Source organism: Stegostoma tigrinum, chromosome 1 (assembly GCF_030684315.1).
Source record: "Stegostoma tigrinum isolate sSteTig4 chromosome 1, sSteTig4.hap1, whole genome shotgun sequence".
NCBI classification, from domain to species: domain Eukaryota; kingdom Metazoa; phylum Chordata; class Chondrichthyes; order Orectolobiformes; family Stegostomatidae; genus Stegostoma; species Stegostoma tigrinum.
In genome coordinates this window covers 158,283,398-158,289,397 of record NC_081354.1, presented here as the reverse complement: position 1 = coordinate 158,289,397, position 6,000 = coordinate 158,283,398, and the positions used below count along the sequence as shown (strand labels likewise).

The 6,000-nt window shown below is 42.9% G+C and overlaps 1 protein-coding gene across 3 annotated transcripts in view; it reads left to right on the top strand.

Moving 5' to 3' along the window:
* Positions 1-1,165: 1,165 nt before the first annotated feature.
* The window catches only part of LOC125457474 (mitogen-activated protein kinase 4-like), a 133,924-nt gene continuing 129,089 nt past the window's right edge, over positions 1,166-6,000 (top strand). Inside the window, exon 1 of one of the 3 annotated variants that reach the window (XM_048541730.2) lies at positions 1,166-1,438. The gene's annotated coding sequence lies outside the window, so the exon portion shown is untranslated. Of the gene's footprint in view, positions 2,246-6,000 lie in introns of all 3 variants that reach the window. The other 2 variants (XM_059649677.1, XM_048541817.2) reach the window with 2 other exon arrangements.

Sequence of the window (6,000 nt, the reverse complement as noted above, 5' to 3'; positions counted from 1 at the left end):
GTATACTTCAGCCATGTTTGGGTGGAGGAAATGTTCTCCCTGATGGTTCTTTGGTCACGCCATTTCCTTACTAGATAACTGGATAGAAAAAGAGACATTCCAGACCTAAATCCATTTGCAGGAGCCAACGAGTGAATCTGGGGTAACAGGTAAAAGTGACAGATGTTTCGGCGGGATAAAAGTCAGAATAAATACCATTATAGCATTATTATCTCGACATTAAAAACAAGTAATATCTCTCAGTTTTTTTCATTTATTCACTGATGTGATTTTCTGATTTTTTCTCATTACACTTTGTGGAAAATGCATTACTAGTGTCCATGCTTAGGTGAATTAATTGAAGGCAGATCTAGGATGAATTCTGAGCCCTTGTAGGAAGGAAATTGTTGTGATCTTCTAGGACAACCTGTGGAAAGATATGGCCAGATGGATCACTTTTTAAAAATATGTTTTTTCTGGTCTGGACGGTTTCGCCTACTGATTGAATAACCTCATTGAACCGTGACAAGAGACTTCTTTTGTTAGTTTACTTCCCCACACTGAACTGCATAGGGTCCATTTAGCACCTTGCCACAAGCCTGCAATTATCCATTGCCAGCAGTTGTTGATCAGAACCATATGAAATATGGCGCTGGAAGAGTTCTTACCAGGTACTTCAGCTGGTACCTCTCTAGGTCCATCTGCCTCAAATACTTGATAAGGAGGGGGCACAAATTTGAAACAATTAGGGAAAGAATTATAGCATACTTTAGAGGGAGAATGTGCAGAGGGTGGTTTGAGTGTAAAATTTTGTGTCAAAATTATTGAAGCAGAGAGGACAAACTTTTAAAATATAGAATTGGCTACGAGCCTTAACAAGAATGCGAGGGAGGTATGGAGTGGGTGAACTGGGTTTTGCTTTACCGCTCAATTTTTGTTGCATTTCCCCCCGTGGCTCAGTGCGGCAAAACATATATTGTGCATCAGCAGAGAAAGTAACTCTCCATAGTTGGTTGCAGACCTGCTGAGATTTTCCAGCGCTTTCTGCTTTTATTTCAGGTCTCCAGCATCTGCAGTACTTTACGTTTATTTGCAGCTATGTCTGCTCCTGCCTGTCGATGGATGTCATGCTATAGACCTTTGCACATCAGGTGGTTCCTGTCTTCTTTTTCTCAGGAGCAAGAAATGCCGGCGACAAATGCAGCCTGCTCGCTCCTGGGTGAACCACCAGGTAGCTGCAGTGTGATTGACAGCGCCTGGTGACGTCGTGCCGTGGCGCTGTTTCGGGCCGGCTTCATTTTTCTCCCCTGCAGAGAAAGGGGACTGAGACCGGGCAGATCCCCGCTCGGAAACAAACCCAGTCTCGGTCTCTAGCTCGGCAGCGAGCCGCCTCCTGCCCTGGCAAATGCCAAATCCACAGCAGATCCAGCGCCGCCACAGCGACGGCGTTGTTTTAATGGTAAGTTTCATTTCCTGTTACACGCTGGAGAATGAATTACCAACATCTCGCCGTGTTCTTTCTTCAAAGACATGTTCCCGGAGCCTTTTCAGTTGACAAGGAGCGACGCTGTGTGTTGGTTGCAGAATATGCTGTGTAATGCAATTTTGCTAAAAAAATACAGATGCATTAGAAGCAGGAAAGGAAACGACAGGATCGCTCCTGCTTAATGGGAGGGATGGAGTGGAACGTGTCTTTGCTCCACACTTAAGTCTTTGTCTTCGCTTAATTACTGAACATGTTCCGGTTGGTACCTGTGTCTGTACGGAATTGCTCGGCTTTTGAGTGTATCACGCAAACTGGAAGATAGATCGATGCAGGTGCCGTAAGTTCCGCAGTCTTTGTGTATGCGTTTGTATGTGGGTCTTTTGCCTGGGCAGTTAGTACATTTCGTCAACAAATCGGCTGCATTTGCTGGCAAGTTTCGCAGGTACGGTTATAGCTGAGGGGACATGGTTACTGCCATTTCATAATTGGTCATCTACTCTGGTGCTGATCTCAAACTGCTGTTAACCTGCAACACCTAGCCATCTCCGTGTAACGTACAGGATGGTACGTTATGAACTAACTTTGTATGTGTGAACAAATAGATCTAGAACAATGGAGCATGACAACACAATATATTCTTCTGTACGGGAAGATTGCCTGTTTTTTAAGGGGGAGGAGACTGAAGGTTGGAGACAGTGGAGCTGGAAGCAGGTGCTTAATGAAGGAATTTACTGAAGGACATTAGGACATAACTGAGGTGGAGAGAGCTTGCCCTGAAAGGTAATAGTTACGTTCACTGAACGTTAGGTGATTCCCTGACGCTGGGATGCTGACTAGCTCATCATACCCACAACAGTGAGACATCAAATAGGAAATTGAGAAGAAACTTCCTTTCCTAGAGAATGTGAAATTTGCATTTGTGGACACTTTCAAGAATTATGCGCATGACGGAGAAGCGAATAAGACCGCTCTGCTGCTGGGGTTGGACGAGGAATGATGTAAAGTGGATCGAGTGGAGCATAAATACTGATATAGACTGGTTTGGCAAAATGACGTGTTTCTGTGCTGCGTACTCAGTGTAATTCAATGCAGGTTCTTGTCAGTGAGATATACAGTAGAGAGTGGCGCTGGATGTTGAAAAGCAGGACTGACAGCCTCTGCGGAGAGAGAAATAGCCTTAACACAGTGACTACCGAATCAAAAACCATAAGAATGAACCTCGAATGGGTCTGATGAAAGCTCATCGATCTGATGAAAACTCATCGATCTGAAACATTAACTCCATATCTTTCCAATGACCCGCTGCGTCTTGCTTTCTTTTGGTGAAGCGAAGAACAAATAAAGTTCAGAGGGCCACTGGACCCGAAACGTTAACGCTGATTTTTTTCTTCACAGATGCTGCCAGACCTGTTGAGCTTTTCCAGCAACTTTTGTTCCTGGTATACAGCATCCGCAGTTCTTTCGGTTTTTAACAAATAAAGTTAGTTTCTTTATCACTGTGCGTTGAGCACGAACAGGTATGGTTGGAAGATCGAGATGATTTGATGTACAGGGAGCACCAGTTTTTGCACTTACCTTTTCTAGCCTTGCAAAGCAGGTGTTATAGTACTGTATTCTGAAAGTTACTTCCTGTTAACTAAAGTGGCTTTTAAGAATACCATGACTTCTCATTAGTTTTTGCTTTGTAATTGTTCTCATGTTCCTGTTATTCTTTGTATAAAAATTAGCCAACATGTGATAGAGTACCAGTCTTACTATGTAACATAGGTAACTGAAATCAACTTAATTTAGCTGCATTTGCCACATCATTGACAAATATCTTTATCTTCTCGTTGTTCTCTGGTATAGATGGGTGTTACTAGCTGGGTCAGAATTTGTTGACTGCCCCCAAGTGCCCAGGAGAAGGTGATGGTGAGCTGCCTTCCTGAACTGCTGTAGACCCATAATACTGTTAGGGAAGGAATTCCAGAATTGTAACCTAGTGACTGTGAGAAACGGCAGTATATTTCCAAACGAGGATTGGTGGTGAGTGGCTTGGAAGGAAACTTGCAGGTGGTGGTTTTGCCATGTATCTGCTGCCCTTGTCCTTCTAGATAGAAGTGGTTGTGAGTTTGGAAGATGCTGTCGAAGAATATTTGGTGAAGTTCTGCAGTGCATCTTGTAGATAGCACACACTGCTGCTACTGAGCTTCGGTGGTGGAGGGAGTGGATGCTTGTGCATATGGTGCCAATCAAGTGGGCCGCTTTGTCCTGGATTGTATTGAGCTCATTGAGTGAAACTGCACTAATCCAGGCAAGTGGGGAGTGTTGATCACATTCCTGATTTGTGCCCTGTAGATGGTGGACAGGCTTTGTGGAGTCAGGAGCTGAGTTACGCGCTACAGTATTTCTAGTTTCTGACTTGCTGTTGTAGCCACTGTAGTTGTATGGTGACCTCAGCTGAGTTTCTGGTCAATGGTAACCCCCCCGGATGTTGATAGTGGGGGATTCAGTGATGGTTACCCCATCTTAAAGTCACACATCTGAACTCTAGATTGAATTGTTCGTGTAATTTGTTGTGGACCTGTTGAGAACAGTATTTTGATATTTTGTTGGAGGGGTCGGAAAGTTCTTGAAGTTGAGGCTAAATGAGCTCCTCACCTTGAGAAATAATCATTGACTGCAGGTTGATGCAGTGGCATTTTGTGGTTTGCCTGAGGAATTTGAGTTCAAATCCACAATTCAGAACTTCTCATTTGTCGTTAATTGAAATTAAATTGTGAATTTCACAATTGCTGGTTAGGACATGGAAAAATATCACCCTGCTGTGGCGGGAGTGCTCAATTGATTAGGGCTAAAACATATTATCAAGGCTTCACATAGGGAGCTTTAGTCTACAGCTAACTGTGTAGCAGCTGAACTGAATCTTAATTGATTCAGACAGTGGATGTCTGAAACAGGAAGCGTTCAACTTCCATGAATGAACCTAAGTATGATGAACACAAAATATAAAAGGTTTAATGACTGTGACCCAATTATTTTGAGTTTATCTCATGATAAACTGTTATTTACCAGAAAGTGACTGATGATCAGTGTTTTTCAACAAAGTAAATGAGTTGAACTATTCATAAGAGTTAAAATCCATAAGTGAGCCTTGAATAGTGTGTTTACCATCACAACACAATGATTGAATTACATCCTCAAATTCACTGAGACACACTGTCATTGTAATTGAATGCCATACCAGTGTGGGGTGATCCTTTTCCTGACATGGCGTTGAAAATAAAAGGCATGTCACGTGATGTGGAACAAAGAAAATTGCTGATTATCTGATTTAGGATCAGCAGTAATATGGGATTTGTGAATTACAACCCAAAGACTTGTCAGATTATTTTTAAAACTGGATTCGATGAGGATGGTGGCAGTGTTATTCTTCTGTTCTGCTGATTGTTTTGATCAATGACAAATTTTGTAGTCCTTCACTTAAAGCATTATTCAGTACTCCAACAGGGGCTAGAAATATTCATTATAGATAGGTGTCTGGTAGTCTGGTGTTTGAATGGAATGTTGTAATACAGTTAAGTTTACCTCAGGATTGTCTTGCTTTCTGATTTATTTTCCCTATTTATGGGAATCGACCCTACCTCTCCTTTCCACATTCACGAAATGCACCGAGATCAGCACCTCAAAATGTAATTTCTTTCTTTGTCAGTCTTCAGTTTCATGGAATGATGCTTCGTAACTTGATAGTTCCCTCTGTGTTAAGCATTACCTCCTGTAGCTTAGGAGCCTTATGCCGGTGTGGCAGTCTTTGCCACATTTAGCAGATGAATACATGGGCTGAGAAGGTGCAGGATTGCTAACCTATGTTTTCTCTTGGTTCAGTTCTCATCCAATTGTGCTTTTCTGTTTCGCCTCACAACTTCCAATCCCCATTCAGGCAGTCAGCATGCAGAGGTCATTGCCAACAATGTCTGTCTCCCAGTCGTGTTTATCCCCCCATTTTCATATTGTTATGATCCCAGCTAACTGTAATACTGGGCAAATCAGATGCCAGAATGAAACCTGGCAAGAAGTTGGTTTGAAGTATGTCTACTTCAACACCAGGAGCATGCGGAATAAGGTGGGTGAACTTGCAGCATGGGTTAGTACGTGGGACTTCGATGCTGTGGACATTTCGGAGACATGGATAGAGCAGGGACAGGAATGGTTGTTTCAGGTTCCGGGATTTAGATGTTTCAATAAGAACAGAGAAGATGGTAAAAGGGGCGGAGGTGTGGCATTGTTGGTCAAGGACAGTATTACAGTTGCAGAAAGGATATTTGGGGACTCATCAACTGAGGTAGTATGGGCTAAGGTTAGAAACAGGAAAGGAGAGGCCACCCTGTTGGGAGTTTTCTATAGGCCTCCGAATAGTTCCAGATATGTAGAAGAAAGGATAGCAAAGATGATTCTTGATAGGAGTGAGAGAGACAGGGTAGTTGTCATGGGGGACTTCAACTTTCCAAATATTGACTGGGAGCACTATAGTTCGAGTACTATAGATGGGTCAGTTT